Raw genomic sequence first — 6,000 nt, 5'->3', positions numbered from 1 at the left:
ATCAAATTGCCAACATCCGCTGGATCATCAAAAAGCAAAAGAGTTCCAGAAAAAACATCTATTTCTGCTTTATTGACTATGCCAAACCTTTGACTGTGTGGAGCACAATAAAATGTGGAAAATTCTGAAAGAGATGGGATACCAGACCACCTGACCTGCCTCTTGAGAAACCCATATGCAGGTCAGGAAGCAACAGTTTAGCACTGGACATGGAGCAACAGACTGGTTCCAAATAGTAGAAAAGGAGTATGTAGAGGCTGTATATTGTCACCCTGCTTATTTAACTTCTATGCAGAGTACTCATGAGAAACACTGGGCTTATCAAGCACAAAACTGGAATTAAAAACTGCCGAGAGAAATATCATAACCTCAGATTGCAGATGACAACCACCCTTATGGCAGAAAAGAAGAACTAAAGGGCCTCTTGATTCAAGTGAAAGAGGAGAGTGAGAAAGTTGGCTTAAAGCTCAACATTCAGAAAACTAAGATCATGGCATCCAGTCCCATCAATTCATGGCAAATAGATGGGGAAACAGTGGCTGACTTTTTTTTTTTGGGTGGGGGTCCAAATAACTGCAGATGGTGATTGCAGAAACATGAAATTAAAAAAAGCTTACTCCTTGGAAGAAAGTTATGACCAAGATAGATAGCATATTAAAAAGCAGAGACATTACTTTGTCAACAAATATCCATCTAGTCGAGGGCTATGGTTTTTCCCGTATAGTCAGTGTGGGTGGAGGTGAGAGTTGGACTATAAAAGAAAGCGAGCGCAGAAGAATTGAGGTTTTTGAACTGTGGTGTTGGAGAAGACTCTTGAGAGTCCCTTGGAATGCAAGGAGAACTGACCCGTCCATTCTAAAAGAGATCAGTCCTGGGTGTTCACTTGAAGGACTGATGTTGAAGCTTAAACTCCAATATTTTGGCCACCTGATGCAAAGAGCTGACTCATTTGAAAAGACCCTCATGTTGGGAAGAGTGAAGCAGGAGGAGAAAGGGGACGACAGAGGATGAGATGGCTGGATAGCATCACTGGACTCAATGGACATGAGTTTGGGTAAACTCCGGGAGTTGGTGATGGACAGGGAGGCCTGGTGTGCTGCGGTTCATGGGGTCACAAAGAGTTGGACATGAAGGAGTGACTGAACTGAACTGAACTAGGTTTGTCACAGCTTTCCTTCCAAGGACCAAGCATCTTTTACTTTCATGGCTGCAGTCACTGTCTGTAGTCATTTTGGAGCCCAAGAAAAGAAAATCTGTCACTGCTTTCACCTTTCCCCCTTCTATTTGCCATGATGTGATAGAACTGCATGCCGTGATCTTAGTTTTTTTGAATGAGTTTTTTTTTTTTTTTTTTTTTTGATGAGGTTTAAGTCAGCTTTACACTCTCCTCTTTCACTTTCATCAGGAGGCTCTTTAGTTCCTCTTCACTCTTCTGCTATTAAGAGTATATAATATCTGCATATCTGAGTTGTTGATATAGGTGACTGGTTTTATCTCTGGGATTTCTATTGTTATCCCATGGTCTGTATTTCTTTTGGTGCCAGTACCATACTGTTTTGGTTACTGTAGCTTTGTAATTGTGAAGTCAGGAAGCCTGATTCCTCTAGCTCCATTTTTCTTTCTCAAGATTGCTTTGACTGTTCCGGGTCTTTTGTTTTCATCCAAACAATTTGTAAAACATTTTTGTTCTATTTCCATGAAAAATATCATTGTAATTTGGTAGAGATGGCATCGAATCTGTTAGTCAGTTTGGGTAGTGTAGTCATTTTCCCAATTTGATTAATCCACTCCAAGAACATGGTATATCTCTCCACCTTTTGTGTCATCTTTGATTTCATTTATCAATCCTTATAGTTTTCTCTGAGTACAGGTCTTTTGCCTCCTTAGGTATGTTTTCTTCTTAGGTATTTTTATTATATTTTTAATGTGATGTAAAGTGGGATCGTTTCCATAATTTCTCTTTCTGATCATTCATCATTAGCGTATAAGAATGCAAGAAATTTTGGTGTATTCATTTTTATATCTGGCAGATTTACCAAATTCAGTGAAACTCTGGTAGTGTTCTGGTAGCATCTTTATGATTTTCCATAGTTAATATCATCATCAATTTACAACAATGACAATTTCACTTTTTCCCCCATTTTTGATTCCTTTTATTCTTTCTCTTCTCTGATTGCCATGGTTAGACTTCAAAACTGGTTTGAGTGGTAGTGGCGAGTGTGGCCATCTCTGTCTTGTTCCTGGTCTTAGACAAAATGCTTTCAGTTTTTTGCCATTGAGACTGATGTTTGCTGTGGGTTTGTCTTTTATGTCCTTTATTATGTTGAGGTAGGTTCCCTCTGTGCTCACTTTCTGGAGAGTTTTTAATCATAAATGGTGTTGAATTTTGTTGAACATTTTTCTGTATCTGTTTGAGGTGATGATCATGGTATTTGTTCTTCCATTTGTTAATGTGGTGTATCACATTGATTGATTTCCATATATTGAAGAATCTGCGCATCCCTGGGATAAATCCCACTTGATCATGGTGTATAATTCTTTTAATGTGTTGTTGATATATGTTCTAGAGAGGCTTTTTATCATAAATGGATGTTGAATTTTGTCCAAAGCTTTTTCCTGCAGATACTGAGATGATCATAGGGCTCTTACTCTTCATTTTGTTACTGGGGTGGTATATCACAGTGATTTTTTTGTGTGTGGATAATGAAAATTCCTGGCAGCCCCTAGGACAAATCCTAACTGATCATGATTTATGATCTAATGCATTATTGAATTTGCTTGACTAGTATTTTGTTGAGAATATCTTCCTCTTGCAGTTTTTGGAATGGTTTCAGATGGATCAATATCAAGTCTTCTCTAAATGCTTGGTAGAATTCACCTTTGAAGCCTGGGTCCTTGTTTTGTGAGAGTTTAACTTTCTGATTTCAATTTTAGTATTGTAACTGGTGTGTTTTTTATTTTCTATTTCTTCGTGGTTCGAGTCTTAGGAGATAGTACCTTTCTAAGACTTTGTCTTCCTCTTCTATGTTGTCCATTTTAATGGTGTATAGTTGCTCATTGTAGTGTCTTATCATCCTTTGTTATTTGTAGTCTGGTTGTAGCTTCTTTTCTATTTCTGATTTTATTGATGTGGGGCCCTCCCTTTTTTTCTTCATGTGTCTGGCTCAACATTTATCGATTTTATTTATGTTTTCAAAGAACCAGCTTTTAGTGATAACACTAGTGACCTTTTCTATTGGCTTCTTTTTAGGCTTCTAGATCATTATGTCTGCTCTGATCTTTATGATTTCTTTCTTTCTACTATTCTTTGGGTTTTGTTTGCTCTTCTTTCTCCAGTTGGTTTAGCTGTAAGGTTTGGCGGTTTATATTGGATTTTTTTTTTTTTTTTTTGTCTCCTGAGGTAAGTTTTGTGTCACTAAAAACTTCCATAATAGAACTGTTTCTGCTATGTCCCATACATTTTGGATCACCATGTTTTCATTTTCAGTTGTCTCTAGATATGTTTTAGTTTCCTCTTTAATCTCTTCAATGATCCATTGGGTGTTTTGTAACAGAAATGTTTTAGCCTTCATGTGATTCTGTTGTATTTTCTCCAGTTTTTCTGTTTGTTTGTTTGGGTAGTTGATTTCTAAGTCTCAGAGCTCTGTGGTAAGAAAAGAGTTTTGTATGATTTAATTTTCTTAAATTTACTGAGGCTTCCTTGTGGCCTAGCTTGTGATCTCTTATAGAGAATGGTTCATATTCATATAAAAAGAATGTGTAATCTCTTGCTTTCAGATGGAATGTGGGCGCTCTCTCTCTATGTGTGTGTGTGTGTATGTGTGTGTGTGTGTGTATATATATATATATATATACACATTATATATATGTATATATATATGAGAAAGCAATGGCACCCCACTCCAGTACTCTTGCCTGGAGAATCCCATGGATGGAGGAGCCTGGTAGGCTGCAGTCCATGGGGTCGCTAAGAGTCAGACAGGACTGAGGGGCTTCACTTTCACTTTTCATTTTCATGCATTGGAGAAGGAAGTGGCAACCCACTCCAGTGGTCTTGCCTGGAGAATCCCAGGGATGGGGGAGCCAGATGGGCTGCCGTCTATGGGGTTGCACAGAGTCGGAACATGACTGAAGCGATTTAGCAGCATATATATATATATATGTATATATATATATATATATATGATAAGATAAAATTAAGAGCATTTAATATGTAATGTGTTAATTCAGGCCTGTGTTTTCTTATTCATTTTCTGTCTGGATGATGTGGGGTTGATGTAAAGTGGGGTGTTAGAGTGTCTTAGCATTATTGTGTTAGCATTGATTTTTCCTTTTATTTCTGTTAGTATTTGTCTCATATATCCAGGTGCTCCTTTTTGGGTGTATATATTTGCAATTGTTATATCTTCTTGTTGGATTCATGCTTTGAACATTATGTAGTGTCCTTCTTTGCCTCTTGTAGCAGTCTAAAGTACATATTGCCTGATATAAGTATGGCTTCTCCAATTAATTTTTAAAAATTTTCCATTTGTTGGAATACCTTTTTCAATCACCTCACTTTCAGCCTGTATGTGTCTCTAGATCTGAAGTAAGTTTCTTGTAGGCAGTATATATCCAGGTCTTGTTTCTGATCTAGTCAGCCATTCTGTCTTTGGTTGGAGCATTTAATCCATTTATATCTAAGGTAATTGTAGATAAGTGTGTTTTTCTCACCATTTTGTTAATTGTTTGGCATTTGTTTTCCTTTTTTGTCTTTTGTTCACTTCTCTTTTGGTTTGATGACTATAGTTAGTGTTATGTTTCTATTATTTTTGTGTTTATATCTATTATACATTTTTGGCTTCCAGTTATCATGAGGCTTTTTATATCAGTCCATATATATACATGATTGTTTTAATTTGCTGATCTCTTAATTTTAAACACAGTTTAGAAACCCTGCATTTGTACTCTCCTCCCTCACCATGACTGTTTTTGAAGTCATATTTTGCATCCAACTGTTTTGTGGATACCTTAACTGCTTACTGGGGAGACTGTAGATTTTACTCTTTTTTTTGTTTTTTTCTTTTCTAATTCCTTTTAACCTTCCTACCAACTTTGTGTGGATAATTGCTTACCTTTACAGTATGTTTGTCTTTATCAGTGAGCTTTTTCATTTCCTCATTGTTTCCAGTTGTGGCCTTTCTTTTTTCTTAGAGACGTTCCTTTACCATTTGTTGTAAATCTGGTTTAGTGGCAGTGAATTCTTTTAGGTTTTGCTTGTCTATAAAGCTTTTGATTTCTCCATCAAATCTGAACAAGAGCCTTGCTCAGGAGAGTAATTCTCGGTTGTATTCTAGGTGGTGGTTTTCTCTTTCCTCAGTTTAAATGTATAGGGCCACTCTTGTCTGGCTTGCAGAGTTTCAGCTGAAAAATCAGGTGATAGCCTTATGGGAGATTCCTTGTTTCTTATTTCTTGCATTCCCCTGGCATCTTTTAACATTTTCTCTTTATCTTTAATGTTTTTCATTTTGATTACAATTTGTCTTGGTGTGATTTATTCTCTTTGGGATAATCCTCTAAGGGACTTCCTGCAACTCCTGGACTTGGGTGACTTTTTGCTTCCTCATGTTATGAAAGTTTTCAGCTATTATCTCTTCAATTATTATCTCAGGCCCTTTGTCTCACTTTTCCTTGTGGGGCCTGCATAATGTGAATATTAGTGCACTATTCCAGAGGTCTACTCAAGTGCCCTCATTTCTTTTCGTTCTTTGTTGTTGTTGTCGTCATCCAGCGGTAGTGATTTTCAGTACTCTGTCTTCCAGCACACTGGTCCATTCTGCAGCATTTAGTCTACTGTTGATTCCTACAGTAGGTATGAATCCTACTGTAAAAAATTCCTAAGTTATTTTTTATTTCACTTTTGTTCTTTATATTTTCTAACTTTTGTTAAAAACTTGTGACTTCTTATCCTTTGCATTCATTCTTCTGAATTCTTTTGTTATCTTATTATCATTACTATGA

The sequence above is a fragment of the Bos indicus x Bos taurus genome, chromosome X (assembly GCF_003369695.1).
Source record: "Bos indicus x Bos taurus breed Angus x Brahman F1 hybrid chromosome X, Bos_hybrid_MaternalHap_v2.0, whole genome shotgun sequence".
NCBI classification, from domain to species: Eukaryota; Metazoa; Chordata; class Mammalia; order Artiodactyla; family Bovidae; genus Bos; species Bos indicus x Bos taurus.
This window is presented reverse-complemented; position numbering follows the sequence as displayed.